The following is an 18,538-nucleotide window of genomic DNA, read 5'->3' on the forward strand; positions in this document are numbered from 1 at the left end:
GAAGTTGAGTATTGTTCTTTCAAGGTCTGTGAAGAATTGTTGGGATTTTGTAGTTTTTTACATTTTAAGTTAACCCTTACTCCCTATTTATGCTCTGTCACATGGTGGTACCTTTATTAGCATGACGATTCATCTCCTGATCCCTCTGCATCTGGCTGGGGACTCAAGACTCCTCCCTTCTCCTTCCCATCATCCTTAGTTTGTTTGCCCCACATATACTTCCTGCCTGCCTACTGGTAAATCAGAGTTTTATTAAACCAATTCCAGTGACAAATCATTATAGTGTGTAGGAGGATTCTGCAGCTCTGTGGAGATGGCTTAGCAGAGCACTGTTGGCTCTTCAGGAGGACAAGAGTTCTCTTCCTCAAACTGACATGTGGACCAATGGAATTGAATTGAAGACCCTGATATTAACCCGCACACCTATGAACATATAATTTTTGACAAAGAAGCCCAAACTGTACACTGGAAAAAAAGAAAGCATCTGGAATAACTGGATGTCAATGTGTAGAAGGCTGCAAATAGATCCATATCTGTCACCGTGCACAAGACTTAAGTCCAAGTGGATCAAAGACCTCAACATAAATCCAGTTATCTGAACCTGATAGAAGAGAAAGTAGGAAGTAGTCTTGAATGCTTTGGCACTGGAGATCACTTCCTAAATATAATACCAGTAGCACAGACACTGAAGGAAACAATCAATCAATGGGACCTGTTGAAACTGAGAAGTTTTTGTAGAGCAAAGGACATGGTCATCAAGACAAAGCAACCGCCTACAGCATGGGAAAAGGTCTTTACCAACCCCAAATCTGACAGAGGGCTGATATCCAGAATATATAAAGAACTCAAGAAAGTAGACATCAAAATGCCCAAAAATCCCATTAAGAAATGGGCTATAGAACTAAACAGAGAATTCTCCACAGAGGAAGCTCAAATAGCTGAAAGACATTTAAGGAATTGCTCAACATCCCTAATTATCTGGGAAATGCAAATCAAAATGACTCTTAGGTATAATACTAACTATCTAAACCTTTTAAAAACATATATTCTTAAGTATGTGACCATTGGCTCAGGGGGTAAAAACTTGATGTCCCACACTTGAGGAATAGAGTTCAACCCCCAGGAAACACATGCTAGAAGAGAAGTAATTCTTGCAAGTTATCCTTTGATTTCTAAGTGTGATCATGTGTCCCTGTGCCCTCACAACATAAGAAAGTGAAATGTAATCATATTATTTTTTAATTTGCATTAGCTCTTTTTTGGTGGGGTTTCAATATTTCCCAGTATTGTATACTTCTCTGGACTTCTTTGTGAATGGATTTGTTGAATATCATGAAAGTATCAGTTCTAAATTCTCTGGAGATTTAATATTTCATTGAAAATATTGAAATTCCAACATAGTCTGTTTTCTGTAACTATAGGCAAGGAGATGGATATGCCCACAATTTATGTAGACAATACCATCTGCATAGACATACTGGTGTCCTGTTTTATTTCAAGCCTGATTGTAGTAGGACATTCTTCTTGGAACCACCACATCCTAAAAAATGAGAAGGAGACTTCTTCTTATTGATGACAACAGTTTGGCATTTATCTTAGGTTTGTTCCCAACTAACTCTTATAACTTAAATTAACCTGTTTCTATTAATCTGCGTTCTGCCACATGGCTGTTTGACTCTCCTCCATTCAGTACATCCTACTCCCTCAGTGTCTCACTGTCAAAATCCTACTGTGCCACAGTCTAATTTAGAGTTCCTGTCTCTGCCTAGAAGTCTTGCCTAACCTCTTCTGCCTATCTATTGGCCATTCAGCTTTTTAATAAACCAGTGACAATAACATGTCTTTATCTATGGTACAAATATCCTACAACACCTGACTTACTTTTAAAGTCTGAATTATGTTTTTCCAACAGATATGTAAGCCAGTGGCTTTCCTTTTCTCTGGACTGCTACTTCCTACCAGGCTGAGCTAATAAGCACAACACCAGGAAGTTCATAACACACTATTTCAGTATTGAATTGTTTGGTTTATTCCAGACAACATGATCATGTAGTACAAATTTCTTTATCTGGAAAGCATTTTGGAAAAAACAGTTTTCCCCTTTGTGTGTGTGTGTGTGTGTGTGTGTGTGTGTGTGTGTGTGTGTGTGAACCATTTTATTCAAGAGCTTAGAAGAAACAAATACAAAACAATTCACCATCAACGTTTCTGGGAGAAAATCAATGAAAAGTTTACTTCCCTGTCTTTGCTCTCCAAATTTTGTTATATATCAAAATGGCCTTATTTCTATGAAAAATGGGGCAGCATTATTTTTATTATATTCTCTATTGTGCAGCTAAGATTTCAAGGTGCAGGAAGGATATTGGATACTAGAAGTTTTCCTGGTCTCATCCTTTACTGATTCATGCATGTATTCATCCAAAATTTTATACAGTTTTCTAGAGGAATGAGGCACATATATATGTACTGACATGAAAGAATGTTCAGGATTCATATTAAGTTGGAAAAGAAAATTGCTGGAGTTTTTCTTTCACAAAACACAAAATAAAACAATTCCACTTATGTATGAGTATATGTAGATAAATTAGAAGGATATATACCAAGCCGCTAGCATTGGTTACCTGTGAAAGAAAAATTACATCGATATATGAACAGAGGACAATGTGAACTATTCTGTTTATGTGTTTTTTCTTTACTGTTCAGTTTTCCTTACTATTATATCAGCAATTATTATAAATAAGCACTTTATAGCATCCCTCCTTCTATAAAATATGGACATGCATAGAGGCCCTCTTACTCTTCCCTATGTGAATCCAGGTCATTCTCTGCTGAACAGCTCATCATTGGATACATATTATACCCCAGTGCATTACTCTTAACTTTTGGGATCACAGTGCTGTGTGAGATGTCATAGTACTAGCTCATGACTACCATGTGCTTGCCTCACTTACCTAGTTTCTGCCTGACAGTTGTCTGTCAAATTGCAGAGTTCCTGAAATTCTGAGGTCCACCAATAACACTAAATACTCCTGTGTTGGCAGTGAAGAAAGTGAACCGTCTGTCCTATTCAGCATAACTGACAGTCTAACCACTATTCTTGGGATCTAATAGGGCATGTGCTGCCAGAATATGATTCCCAGAGGCTGTTTCCAGCCAATGACTTCTGATAGCTAAGGGCCACTCCTATGACTCTCAGAACGGCTCTAATGTGGAAACTTCACCCAAGGACTCCCCACTCTGCATGATCCTTCTGGAACTTCAGACAGACCCATAATCTTCCATCCTGCCTTTGGCCTTTAACTTCTTCAAATATCTCAGCCACTCATCATCTTGTGAAATCTCCTGTTCACTAGCACTTGGTCCCCATAATTTCTCCCAGTGCATTTCTTGTGTGTCTAATCCCTTTCTGAGCTTGTTCTTTGGTTCCTAACTAACTCTGCTATGGAGATGCCTATCTCTAATATATATTCTTTTCAAGAAACGCTGTTTCATTATTTTTCCTATCCCTATCTTCTAGTTGAAAACCATAGACTTTGGAAAAGCATTATGTAAATTCTCTTGTGTTTAGCATTTGACACACTGTTTGGTACTTAGTGAGTTTTGTAACAAATATTTGAATAAATGCAGAGTGAAAGTGTGATCTTATCTAGTATAAATATATTTAGGTAAAACCAAGCCAAATTGCTCACTTCTCAGGTAATGTTGCCAGCTTGTTTGAAGACAACAGCAAGTCAGCTTGGTATCACTAGCTTTAGGCCTGTGTTTCCAGCAGTTGGTATTGAGCTTCCCTATACCCCTAAATATTTTCCTGAGTTCAAGTGAGTTTTCATGTTCATGATCTTAATTTATCCAAACTATAAAGTCCTAAAATATCACTGAATCTCTCTCATTACTAAAAGAAACAGCCTTGATTAATCACTTTGAGCATTTCAAAATAATCTGCCAGTTAACCTATATTTAACATAAGCATGTGTAAAATTTTTATGGGACCATTCATTGGTAGGAAAGTATATTCTTGGAGAGCTATAAAATCAAGTTGCAATTCTTAATCCATCAAGTAAAGAGTAAGGTTTAGAATGTTTCTATTTATTACTAGGAAATTACAAACTGAGTTTGAGATACAGACATAGATAGGTAGATAGAGAGATAGACAGACAGTTAGATAGATAGATGATAGATAGAGATAGCATGATAAATTATTATTGTTATTTTTATCTTGATCAATTCTAATCTTACATTGTAACTAAGAAAAAGTAAACCTATGAATGCTTTCTTATTGTGCCATAAAGCTAGTACACCAAAAAGCAATTTAAAAAAATAATAAATTCCTTATTCCCCACTCTACATTTATTTTGTTAGATGTCTACCAAGTTATTGAACTATAAAGGTCGATAATTTCTTCCTCATAATAAGAATAACAACAATAAAATCAATAACCTATACTCAGTATCTATTATATTCCCCAAATTAATTTGTTAAATGCTATAGTTCAGCCGGGCGGTAGTGATGCATGCCCTTAATCCCAGCACATGGGAGGCAGAGCCAGGTGGATCTTTGTGAGTTCGAGGCCAGCCTGGGCTACAGAGCAATATCCAGGAAAGTTGCAAAGCTACACAGAGAAACCCTGTCTCGAAAAACAAAAAACAAAAAAAATAATAAAATCTATAGATCCTCAGAGTCAGAGAAACTGAATAAGTCGGATGTGTGCATATACAAATGACAACTGGGTCATTGAAGATTGACACTCAGATGTACCTTAACTTTCAAGTTAACTCCTCTGATTCAGTTCTATAGACTTTGTAACCATCTGGAAATTCTGAAAAAGTCTGTTTTTGTTATTGTTGTTGTTGTATTTTGTTTAGTGTTTTTTTTGGTTTTTTTTTTGTTTGTTTTGCAAATAGCTGAGGACACTTCTAAGAATTCTTGCATTTCATTTTGGATACAAGTGAGAGTCACGTTTTAAGGCAGCAGAAGGAGGTACTGTGATAGATTTTGGAAAATCATGTTAGAAGCAAGAATTGTGAAAAATGTACAGAACAACAGGCACAACTACAAAAGGGAGCATCTAGAAGACATTTGCTGAAGGCTTTGTATGATGTGATTAGAGCCTGATAATGTAATCAAGGAACAGGGACAGAACAGTAAAGTAGTGTGGGCCTTTGATAACGTTACTCAGTCTTGTTACAATATGGCTCTCAGGGGGCCTTGGCAGGTTGGGCCAAGGTGCCCCCTGGGTGAGGGAGACACACCATGTAGATGATCAGACAGCCTGTGGTATGTGGTGTGTGGCCTGGAGCAGTGGAAATGTATTCAAAACATGCTGACACGAGATGGCATACTTACCATCACTTTTGTAGCTGGAAAAACTAAAACAGAATGAGATCCAGTAAACAGTGGTTCTGTAGTATCTGGAAATTATTGAAGATTATATGAATTATACTCTTGGCATATAGTAGGGACTTTCTAAGTGACTATGAACAACATCCCAAACTAATGCTCCTGATAGATACTACCAAGTCTAATTTTTGTTTCATGATATTCTGGCTTTGGTGCTATAAATGAAACTGACTGGATGCTCATGGACATGGCACAGGTATAATTCTTGAGGATGGGTATCCAAAGCTAAAGTAAGCAAGACTTCACCTTCATGATAATTTCCCTCTGCTAAACTAGGCAGCACAATTACAAAGGATATGGATGAAAATAGGTGAATTGAAAAGATATTTCTAAGTCACATTTGGTAAAATATTTTCTGTTGGAATTATTTACTCAGAAAAGTTAAACAGGAACAGGAGTCGATAGTATTTTTTTTTTAACTTCCTATCTGCTCAGTGAGAGAAACCAATTGGTTTCAAAATTTGAACTCTTTTCCTTCTGTGCAGTTAGATTTATTTAACTTTAAAGTATCAGGGGTAGCTAAGTATACACTGCTTTATTTATTTATTTTTGTTAATTTCCCCCAGCTACTCATTTAGAATGTTAATTATAGTGATTCATTAATGTGTAAAAATAGATGGGTGAGTGAATAAATAATAGAGTCTATTCAACTTTGAAGCTATTCATCCATTACAGTAAGTTCATTTCTGAAGGAAAAAAAAAAAAACTAAATACTTAAAAGTGAATTGCAAACAGACATGTGTCCCAGGATTCTAGTTGTGTGAAAAAGAAGTAATGATTTAAAAATGGGTCTTGAAAGTTATTTATAACAAGCACTGAGGAGATAATTCTTGTCCTATTTACCTAGGCACCAATACTAAAGAATGTCTTTGAATTTCAGAAGTGTCATTATAACACCTCTTTTTAAAATTGAATCTCATTTATGATTCATATCATAAACACTTTCAGTAAAGAGCATTAATGTCCAATGTAATATTATCATTCAGTTTTATTCCAGAATTTTCAATATCATGACACCTCTTATTCTTTTGGCTAATCCTGATACACAGGCACACAAAGAATATACACAACCATCAGATATACCATTTTTGAACCTTAATTTTTTTTTTATTTTTCTATAACTCTACACATGGATGCAAACGTCATTTTCATCGATGATCATTTGTCCTGCATAGCCACTTAACCTCTCCATTTCAGTAGAGTTATAAAATTTTGCTAGTCTCTGGTTGTTAAATAAAAGCATACATCATTTGTAAGATAGAATCATTACACTAGAGCATTTAATAATCCAAGAAGTTGGAGTGCACACATGTAGATACTTTCCCGTCTTGGGTACAAAGCTGTGGAAATGGGGGCAGTTGTAAGACAAAGAGCGACTTTGTGAGAATACTGGTGGATTTCAGGGAGGCGCTTCTGGGTTGAGATTTTAGTCTTGTTGTCTGAGAACAAATACATAACTCCTTTTTATCTCAGTTTGCACAAATCTGTCTCATATCCTTTTTGTTTTCAGCAATTTCATGTTTATTTACCTAAAAAAGAAAATACCTTGATTGCCCAAACTAACCAGTGACATTTCCAACTAATCTAGACAACACAGAGACATGATGATTCCTACAGTGTGCTTTCCACTAATTAACCCCAGGGCACAACCTGTGTCCAGCATCGGCTATCTGCTGCTGTGACCATGAGAATAAGGCTGATGGTCTGTACCAAATCTCTGTGGCCACAATGCTCTGATCTCTCCTGGAGTTTGCAATGAAGCAGGGTGAAATATCTGCAGGGTTTTCTCACTCTTCCTGCAGACATCTTCAGTGTGACAGTTTAGAATCGTTACGGGGCTCACACCCAAATGGAGAAAGCTCAGAGGTAAACTAGGTGTTCTTTCTGCCAGACTGTATATCAGGAGAAAACAAACTGTCAGAGCTGGAGGAAGACACAGTCCTACTTGTCCTTCTTTATCTGTTTATCTGCCAATGGATAATGGCAACAAAGAGAACATTCTCAAGTGATCCTTTTAAAGTGACTCCAGGCAGAGAATCCTCATAGTAGATCAGTTCTTGTCATTGATACTTTATTATAGTGAGTTACTGCACTCACTCTCCAGCATTCCAAAGTCTCAGTTCACCAAAGTGATCACAGACAAAATGAATTATTGGGGGCACCCGGTGGTCTCAAATCCTGACTCACACTAAAGAAGCCAACTTTGCAAGGGGTTACCAGGGTTTTAGGTACTTTGTTTGCAAGTCAGTATTAGTCTTCTAAATATTTCTGGCAGTTTTATATAAGAACTGACATGCTCAGCTTTTGGGAATGCGTGTTGATTCCACATTATATATATATATATATATATATATATATATATATATATATATATGTTGATATATTAAAATTTATTTTTGTAATACAAAATTGTCTAGGGTAGCACATGTTAATTCCACTCATGGGAGAAGAAAGACCACTGACTCAAATCACAGAGAAGATAAGAATTTTTATAGATGAGGAGTAGGGTATTTCCAAATGGGGCAGGCAAATAGGCTCAGTGACAGATACAGAACACAAACCTAACAAGTTGGTTATAACAACCTCCTGAAAAAGACACAGTTTCAAGGTGGTCATAAAAACTTTTTAAACAAAGGTATGGTTGTCACTTCTTGGAACAGGCGATATAGAACCATTTGTAGTTAAGTTTCTAGGTGGGGTGATTTTTCTGGCCCCCAGAGATGAGATATGAGAGGAGACTAGGGGAAAAAAAAACATGTGGCCATTCTCTAGGAATCAGTTTAAATACCCTGTAGGTGTGCTCTTGAGTAGTTCTAGGGGAGAAGCTGCTGCTTGGGGAAGAAGCTGCTGCTTGGGGGACTTTCTGAGAGGGGGCGGCGTTTAGAATGGGGGACAGTGAGGCTGGAGTGGGACTTCTACCTGAAACACTTCTCACTTCCTATGTACATATCAATAATTCTATAATCCTAGTCTTGCATTTTTTAATGGAGATGATAACTAGGGTCCTAATTCTAATGGAATATTTAAGAGTTAAATATTGATACATAGACAGAACTTGAAGTATAATCTAGTATATAACTACTCAAATTACTACATAGTATATACTCTTGTTAATTTTATTAATAGACTATATTCTATTTATATAGAGCAAAATAAGCTGTCTACTTTATGTTAATACTACATATCATAGTGGAAAATAGGTATTTAGCTATAGTTTGAATCTCAAAAAGCCCAGCTTTAGTATCAGGTCCTGCATTAATATTACAAGGTAGATGCAATAATTAAAATCACTAAAAGCTAAGACTTATGTGTCCAAGGCAAGACATACTTTTGTCAGGATTGAGGTTTTCCTTAAATGAGCTGTAAATTCAATTTGTCCAGTTTTATTCAAAGGATTTTTAATAGTCAAGTCCTATTTTATAAAGTGCCTCACTTTATTGGATCAGTTCCCATAGGAAAAGGACAGAAAATATGTCATTATTATCATTAGAGAGTTCTAGTTAATGATCTATAACTCCAAAGATGTTTTGTATCTAAGATACGGCATAATCCTACCTTGCCTTGCCCTGCCCTGGAATCTAGTTTTCTTTTCAATTTATGGTTAATAATTTTCTTTAATAAAAATATATCAAGTTGACTACATTTGCATATGATGGGAGAATCATTTTGTATCATAGAATATCATCAATATTTGATATGGATTGAAATGTATAATATGTAAGTCCTTGCAAAATCATAGCCCCTAGTTTTCAGCCAGAAAAATAAAAAGTAATTTATTCAGTTATTTGAAGATGTAAAGCACCAAATATCCCTTTTTTTTTTCTCCAAGAGGATCTTTCTCTGTCTCAGGCTGATAGAGCTGGAGACACTATATTGTTACAATAGAAACAGATGGTAATAAAGGGAAAGGACCAGGTTTCCTCTTTACACATCTGACATTAAAAAGGATGTAAGCATACTAAATTCTTGGTGCACTATCATCCATCAATTTCTTAGAAATCTAATGACTTCTTTTCATCAACTTTATTTAATTCCCAGCCACATGGGAGGGATATTTAAGTTGCTGGAGGCATAACAGTGAAAACAAGGAAACAAAAACTTAAACTTTCTTGCAAAAGAGAAAGAAAAGGAGCAATTCTAAAAGTTTATTTAAAAAAAATGGTGTCTAAATGGTAATGATTGCTTTAAATAAAACTTGTAGTGTTTATAGGGATAGGCAAAGCCTTGAGGTTCCATTCTAAATAGAACAAAAAGGATGACTATTGGCAAGATCTAGTGTAGGAAGGAAGCGCTTCTCTAGGCTTAGGGGAAGAACACTTCAGAGAAAGGGAACAGCAGAGCCAAGCCCTAGACAGACACAGGCCCAGGATCTCCCAGCAGCTTCTAGGAAAACTTATTCTGCAAGAACCTAGCCAAGGTTAAGAGTCTGTATAATAACCTGACAAGGATTACATTTAGTTTTGTTTTCCCCTTTAGGGATTCCTACAGAAAAAGGAAAAGAAAATAGAAAATCAAGACGCCAGTACAGTAAAACCAGAAAATCATTAAAGTAGTGTTTGGAGCTCTATTTATTAATACAAAAGGAAAATCATAGTTGTATTTTTAATATATTTAGAAAATATGACAGATGTGTACATTTAACACACTTGGTTTGGTGGTACTAATAAGTCTTCATTGGAAGGATAAAAAACTGTCACCTGAGAGGAGGGAACTTCAATTGAGGATTTGTAGAGATCTAATTGTCTGTTTGTGTGTCTATGGGCATTTTCTTGAATGCTAATTGATGTAGGAGGATTAAACCTCCTGAGAGCAGGCAATCCCAAGGCAGGCAGATCTAAAGTGTATAGGAAAGATAGCTGATCTTGAGAGAAAGAAAGAGAGAGAGAGAGAGAGAGAGAGAGAGAGAGAGAGAGAGAGGAGAGAGGAGAGAGGAGAGAGGAGAGAGGAGAGAGGAGAGAGGAGAGAGAGAGGAGAGATTGTAAACAGCATTCAGCATTTGTCAGTGACCTCTGTTAATGTTTCTTCCTCCAGCTTCCTACCTGGGGTTGCTGTCCTGACTTCCCTCTATGACAAACCTGGAAGTGTGGGATGAAATAAAACTTTTCCTCTCCTAAGTTATTTTGGTCAGAGTATTGTTTTCCCATCACAGTACAGTGGTGGCTTCAAATGTACTTGAATTAGAAAATGGGAGGACAAAGTGTCCTTCCCTAGAGAGAGATTGTAGAAGGATTGGCCTGTTGACAGTAGCTCCCTTGTGTGTATTCTAAGTCTCTTGTAGCACTCCAGGTTAGTGTGTCAAAAAAGACCATGTACTCTCAGTATGAATCTTGATAAGAAATGAGAGATGAAATATAACATTGGCCACACTGAGAATATAGATGATACTTAGAACTTGAATTAGATATTAGGTCAAGAAGGGAATGATTTCAACAAGAAGTCTGTATTCAGGATACCAGCCACTATGCAGTTCACTTTAACAAAAGCATAAAGACAAACCTTGGAGGTGACTGAAAATAGGACCAGATGGGAGATGAAAACTGAAGAAAATGGGTTTCTAACAAAGACTATTGAGGTCCAGCCCCTCTTTAGTCTTCTGCCAAAGTTCCAGAAGAGATTCTACCAGTGGCAGATTAATCTGAGTGATATTGAATGAATCTACATACATGAAACTCTTTAAACCATTCACTTTATTTCCCTTAGTCAAAATGTCTCTACGCAGCTTCAATTCTGTTCTCACACTCAGCTCCTCTCTGTCCCTTCCTTTCCTGCCCTCTCATTGTTCTATTTAAGTTCTTTCCATCTTTTTCCTCTCTCTCTCTCTCTTTTCCAGTTGAAATCCACATGCAATCTGTAATTCTCTGGCTCTGTAGCTTTCTGCTCAGGTGGGGCAACTCTGTTCAGTAGCTACAAAGCCTGTGTCATAACTTGATGCACCTGGTACATTAAAAAGCCCTTTTGTTCTGAGTTAAAGGGGAAGTCTAGAGATATCATTAAGGCTATGAGAGAAAGGAAGATTAAGCTTAATTTGCACAAGAAACAAAACCTTGTACCTAACATCTGCCTGATCTTGGCAGTTGTCTCTGTATGGATATTTACTTTATTTCAGGAGACTAGCAGGTGATCTGGAATGTTTATCTGTCTACAGTCTGTCCTTGGAATTGAGAAATATCTCAGATAAAATGCTTTTGTCCAGGGACAGCCCTGGCCCTGGATACTTGGTAAAGGAGATAATTCCAAAAGGCAGATATCTGAGTCTAATGCTAGTAAGAGGAAACAAAGGCCTGGAAAAATGAAGTCTTGCCTGTGTCACAGTTGGGGGAAGTATCCAAATACCTCAATTATATAGGGGAAATAGTGCCCAATGAATGATCAAATACATTGTTCTATGAATGGAAAAGCTACAATAGCACATGAGAAATCCATAGCAGGAAATAGCTAGTATTCAAATGCCAATATCATCAAGACTCCTTAAGATTTGGACTTATCCTCTGGAAAGGCCGTTGGCCTCTTCCAGGTATTAGCTTTTGCTATAGTCAGTTGAATTCCCACTTCATATTTTTGTGTTCCCCAGCAATTTTCTATATAGAAGTAAAAAAATTTTAATAGGGAAATACTCTCCAATCCATGACATGCAGACTACAAGTTAAATGGCTGACTTATATTTACTTGTTATAATTTTAACAGATGCATTATTACCATGACTGTTTGCAATAGAAATAATGAGACTATTCCAATCCTACTCTATATCTTAACATTCAAATAATGTTAATAGCATTTATCTAATTTCCAGCCATCACTCTTCTCTTTTCCAGTGCACTGTATGTCCAGATAAGAAAGACAATCATGGAAATGTAGATGAGCTGGATATTAATTTTTATAGGTAGCTTCAGGGAGGGAAGGAGGAATGGAGGGATAGTGGAAGGGAGACAGAGTTTGATGTGTAATAAATGGGAATATGAAGAAATGAAAAATGGGATTTCAGGTCATAGAACAGAACAAGTGGCATGATGAGTGACAAATGAGCCTTGTTTAAGAATGAGGAATGAGTTCATTGGACAAAAATAGGGTAGTCAAAGGAAGAGATGAGTAAACACTGCATATGCCATTCTCTCCTTGGGACAATATTGCTCAATAACTCATTAAAAAACTTGGTAAAGAAAAATATTTTCCCAGAACCAAGTATGTTCAATGTCTAGAAAAAGCCCCAAGCATAGCATATATCATATGAGAGGAGACAAGAGAGAGAGGTAGAGAAATTGATCATTCCAGGTAACTCCACTAGGTAGGTTTTAATTTCAAGTAATTTTGCTGACATTTTCGAACTTCGTTAAAAATAATGTCATATGTTAACTTTCTCTTTTTCCTAGAAATGATTCACTTGTGTGCAATGCTGCATGGTAACCCAGAACAAGTGGAGGCCAGCAAGTTGGAGCTCCTGCTGACACTCTAAATTGATGTGAGTCTAACTTTAACAACAAGCTTAAGAAGTTAAGAGGCATTTGTTTCATCAGATTCGCATAAAGCCTTTTAAAGAATATATTTGAGAAATTACATCGTTATTTGCTGAATACAGAGCCTGTTGCTAGTGTGTTGGGTGAGACTGCAAACCCCTATGCAGAAATCTTTGAAGCAGAGTCTCTTCCATAGCTAGGGATTAAGTTGTGTCTCCTAGGATGAAAACCAACCTTCTTGCACTTAACTATCCTCTCAAGTTTTTTCTTAATTTTGTATTTATTCTTCTCTCATGGAATACATCTTCTCCATAGCTTCACCTCCCTTCACTCCTTGTATCCCCTTCCTCCCCAGATCTACTACCCATCTCCCAGAAAAAAAGCAGGCCTCTCAGGGGCATCAACTGAATTTGGCACAGTAAGATTCAATAAGACCAGGTATTAACCCTCACATTAAGGCTTTAGGAGGCAACCCAGTAGTAGGAAAAGGGTTCCACGATCATGCAAAAGAGTCAGAGGTACCCTCACTCCTGTCAGGAGATGCCCCCAAAACATGAAGCCAACAACCAAAACATATATGAAGAAGACCTACCATAGACTTATGCAGGTTCCACTATTGTAGCTTCAGTTTCCTGAGCTCCCATGAGTCCTGTTTATTTGATTTCTTGGGCCAAACTCTCCTAGTGTCCTTGACATCTTGAGCACTCAAATCATTCCTCCTACTCTTTCCCAGCACCCCCCCGCCCCAGGGACCAGATGGAGAACTCCAACCTGGGCTCTCTTTTTCTCTCTCTACCTAATGCTTGGTTGTGGATCTCTGAATCCACTCCCACCATTTGCCTGAACAAGGCACCATTCTATTATTATATCAGAATATTATTAGAAACCATTACACTGACTATTTTTTTTTTTTTTTTGGCTATTTGTGTTTGATTCTACGCTAGGAAGAACCTAGGTCTCTAGACTCTCTAGCCTCCAGTTACTGGTAAGCCAGGCATTGTCAGGCATGCATGGGGTCTCTCTCAGAGTGTGAGCCAGAAATTAAATCAGCTGTGGGTTGGCCACTCCAACAATATTCTGCACCACCATTGTCCATCACATCTTGAAGGCAAAACAGATTGTAGGTTGAAGGTTTTGTGGCAGTGTAGCTAGAGTTTTTTTGGTCCTGCCTGGCCCATAGTCAGAACAAATCTTTCTCACCCACCAGTCCCACAGCTACTCAGACACAACCAAGTAAACACAGAGAGACTTATATTGCTTACAAACTGTATGACTGCAGCAGGCTTCTTGTTATCTAGTTCTTATATCTAAATTGACCCATTTCTATTAGTCTATAAGTTGCCACATGACTCATGGCTTATCAGTATCTTAATATCTGCTTCATATCATGGCGGCTGGGCAACATGTCTCTGACTCAGCTTTCCACTTCCCAGAATTCTCCTCTCCCCTTGTCCCACCTATACTTCCTGCCTAGCTACCAATCAGAACAACACATTTAACATACAGAACAGCCCACAGCAGTGGCTGGGTTGATGTCCCAGTCCCACCACTGGCTGCCTTGCCTGGTTACAGAAGATAAATGGTTCAGGCTCTGTTTCTTCCATTATTAAGAGTCCTCACTAGGTTTAACCTCACAGGTTCCAGGGAGATTCTACTGCACTATGTTTCCACATCGCATCCCAAATGCCCTTCAGTCCCAATCTTCTCTCCCCATAGTTTTTTCCCTCCATCCTTCTCCCTTCACGTGATGCCTCCTATTCTCATCCCCACTCGCCCCTAGTCCACCCACAATATCTATTCTATTTCCCCTTCTCAGGGAGATCCATGAGTCCCCTACCTTGCAGCTCTCCTTGTAACTTAGTCTCTCTGGGTCTGTGGATTGTAGCCTGATTATTATTTACTTGACAGCTAATATCCTCTGATAAGTGAGTATATACCATGTTTGTCTTTCTGGGTCTGGGTTATCTCACTCAGAATGAGGTTTTCTAGGTCTATCCATTTGCCTGCAAATTTCATGATGTCATTTTTATTAATTGCTGAAAAATACTCCATTGTGTAAATATACCACATTTTCTTTATCCATTCTTCAGTTGAGGGACATCTAGATTGTTTCCAGATTATGGTTATTACAAATAAATCCACTATGAACATACTTGAACAAGTTTCCTTGTGATAGGATGGAGTGTCTTTTGAGTATGTGCCCAAGACAAGTATAACTTAAGGTAAATCAATTCCCAATTTTCTGAGCAACCACTATATTGTTTACATATACAAATTAGTATCTTTTTGTGAGTTTACATTTGTCTAAAGAGCTGACAATTTTCTTTCTCAATATATGATGAAGTCATGAGAAGGAATGACTTCATTTTGTTTTGTTTGTATTTCCAGCACTTTTAAAATAGTATCTAAACTGGTAGAGATGTGTGCCTCTGTGTTGGCACACATCTGTAATCCCAGTACTGAGGAAGCAGAGACAGAAGGATTGCAACAAATTCAGGGCCAGCCTAGGTTACATCCTGTGTTCTGAGATAGCCTACGCTATAGTATGAGACCACATTCCCCCAGGAAATTCAAATAAACAAATGAATAAATAGTAGGGTCTCAATTCTTCCTTTGATTATTTTTGGCTTTCATCTCATTTCTACTCTCCACATTAGTGCTTAAGGTTTGTTTGAAGCATTGTTTAAGTTCTGCTCAACAGTGTAACCATCCATAACATATTTTCTTCTAATAGAGCAAGGGTTCAAATTTTCTCCTACCTTTATCATAATTTATCCTAATCACTTCTCCAGCTCAGCCCTTTGAGGTCAGGGCAATTAATTTGACTATTTTGCTAGCCTTACTAACTCTTGGCTGAGAGCTTACTCTTCAATAGTTGTTAATGACTTTAATTCCTATCTTTACATATTAGAAGAGTCTCTGGCAGATTTCCAGACACATCAGTATTAACTTTCATAAAATATTCTTTCCTGAAAACAAAATTTGGAAATTTAGTAGGATATCTTACCAAAAGAAATCTGGAAATTACCAAATGGAAAAAAAAAAAAAAAAACTTTTAAAGTACTTTACTGAAGGAATCATATTATTCTGTATGTCATTGTACAATTACTTGTGATATATTTATTCAAATAATTAAAATATCTGTGAATTCAAATGATGTACTCACATGTATACAAACATACACCTTTAATCTTTGATAGTTTAATGTGCGATGATTATATGATATCATGTGGTATTTTTACAATATTTATCAACTTGAGTTCTGAATACACATGATTGTGTTTGCATGCAACTTCAACTGTATGACATGTAAAGAAAGCAAATGAACGCTACCCCCCTGTAAGCCAGTTAATCAGAGAAGAAACAAACACAGGGTCCACGATGAATCTAAGGATTCTGCTGAAGACAGATACATAAGAAAAAATCTGGGCACAGAAGTCTAAAAATTTATTTGTGGACACTTGAAAACTGAGTGGCCATTTAGCAAGTCATTTATGTTTCAAATAATACTATATAAATTATATATATATATATATATATATATATATATATATATATATATATATATATATATTGCAGTTCCATAAAATAGAAATATGTAATTTCTAATCCTTCTTCCCTGTCCCACTATGACTCTCTTACATATATGTGTTTATAGTTGACTACTCGGCACTGGAAAACATATAATGTAGTCTTTAGGAGAAAATCCATTCTTCTGTTTTCATCACACGTTGATTGCCTATAGTTCCTCATCTAAGGGTCGGGCCTTAGATGTGAAATTTTCCTCATCCACATTGGAATACCATCTGATGGTGTTGCTATGCAGATTGATCTTGTTTTAACAACCTATTGCTGAGGTTTTATGAACACAGCTTCCCTCTCATATCTTAAAGATACCTAGCTCACAGCAGCTGTGGTGACCCACTGGCTTTTATAATATTTGTTCCATGTAAGGTTAAGGGAATATTAGTTTTTGTTTTTTGATTCACTGAGTTCTCAAATACACACACATACACACACACACACACACACACACACACACACATATATATATCCAGGTTTGATATTCAGCAGTAACTGTAATTGTGCCCTAGGATTACCTGTAGCTGCATGTACTGAAACCCATGGATTCAAGTTTCTCCACTTGATCTCCCTCTGCCGGGTCCATAATGATTCTTTGGTGGCTTGAGGGCCAAATTATTTTTTTAAAATTAACTGTTCTATTTTTCAATTGCTGTAACTTCTTAGACACAGAAACAATTTGTTTAATAAAATGATGCTGGAATTAATTTGTATTTTCTGTAACAAATTTTCAGAATACCAACTATCTTTATACTTAATATTTGGGTCATGTGGCTTGAATGTTGTTCAGTCACATAGGCTACCCTTTTCCATATGGGCATTTGCAAAGTAGAATTAATTCTAAAAGCACAGTCCCAATTCGTTAGCAGCAAAGGTATGTGATCCTATAGATGCAATTAGGAAATATTATTGTTCTGCAAGCATCATGCATCAAGCTTACAAAGGTGGGATAACCCAGCCGTGCTACCAAAATTAAAGGGTAGTATTACCTTTTTTTTGTTTTTATTTTCTCCTTTAAAAAATCTTAATAGTAATTTTAAAACACTAATACAGAAACATAGACAACAGTCAGGTCTGTCTCAATGTCAGGATTAGCAGTATCTCCAGCTAGTCCTCTTTCCATGCAACATCATTGGGGCTTAAACTTCCCAAAGCTGTCATCTCCTACCAACAGCAACATCTTTTCATAGATCCACCTGAATGGCCTACCTGAGGCTATTATATAGTCACCTTAAATATAGAAAAGGACTATGTTCTATAGTACTGATAGAGAGTATTATTTCACACATCTATAAGCCTATCATAGAGCTTTTCATTATCACAATTGTGTGCATGCTACACTTTAATACAAAGCAACAGAGTAGTATACATTGCTTGCTGAAAAGACTTCTTCATCGGATTATCTTATTGTTCCACTAATTCTCAGAAATTTGATATGCTGCCTCTCCTCACAGTTCTTTAACTGGCATCATGTTGACTGGAATTCTGTAAAATTGTAATTACTAGTAGTGATTATCAAATTAGGTATAACGATTAAAAATAAAGAAAAAGAATTTTTCTCTTAAAACTGATAACAATCATAGGAAAGTAAGAAACCAGTAGTGAATTAGATTGTTTAGTGTTTTCCTCTACATGTTTAAATTGGCCACTAAACAAGATTTGGGTTCTGTGGAGGTTTGTAGCAGGTGAACTTCTGTCTTTTGTTTCTATAAATGGACAGCATCATGTGACTCTGAATCTTCCAGGAGAGTCAGGGCAATTTTCAGCCATTTCATTCATTTTCTTCGAAGGTGTTTGAATTTAGTAGATTAAAAAGGCATGGGTTAACCCCTTTCAAACCTTGCTGTTCCGAGAAGGGAATTGGTGTGGTGTGTATGCACCTGTACCACAGAGAAGGCTCTCTGTGGTGGTGGTGGTGGTGGTGATTTTCAAGGAGTCAGAATGTTATTTTACCAATTTGCTGATGTTTTTCATTTTTAAAGAAGAAATGTCTGAAACCAATCGAATTAGATGTCTTCCATCTGTAGAGAACTCAAATGAGAAACGTGCTTGGTTATTAAATTACAAAATTAGCCTTTGAACACTTTTTATTGTTTATGTTAGAAGAG

At 36.8% G+C, this 18,538-nt stretch overlaps 1 protein-coding gene across 3 annotated transcripts in view; it reads left to right on the plus strand.

The window, feature by feature from the left end:
- Positions 1-18,538, plus strand: part of Lrrc4c (leucine rich repeat containing 4C) — a 1,309,582-nt gene that overhangs the window by 504,112 nt on the left and 786,932 nt on the right. For all 3 annotated transcript variants that reach the window (XM_036183236.1, XM_036183235.1, XM_036183237.1), the window contains exon 3: positions 12,765-12,853. The gene's annotated coding sequence lies outside the window, so the exon portion shown is untranslated. The remainder of the gene's footprint in view (positions 1-12,764; positions 12,854-18,538) is intronic.

This window comes from Onychomys torridus, chromosome 4, assembly GCF_903995425.1.
Source record: "Onychomys torridus chromosome 4, mOncTor1.1, whole genome shotgun sequence".
Classification (NCBI taxonomy): domain Eukaryota; kingdom Metazoa; phylum Chordata; class Mammalia; order Rodentia; family Cricetidae; genus Onychomys; species Onychomys torridus.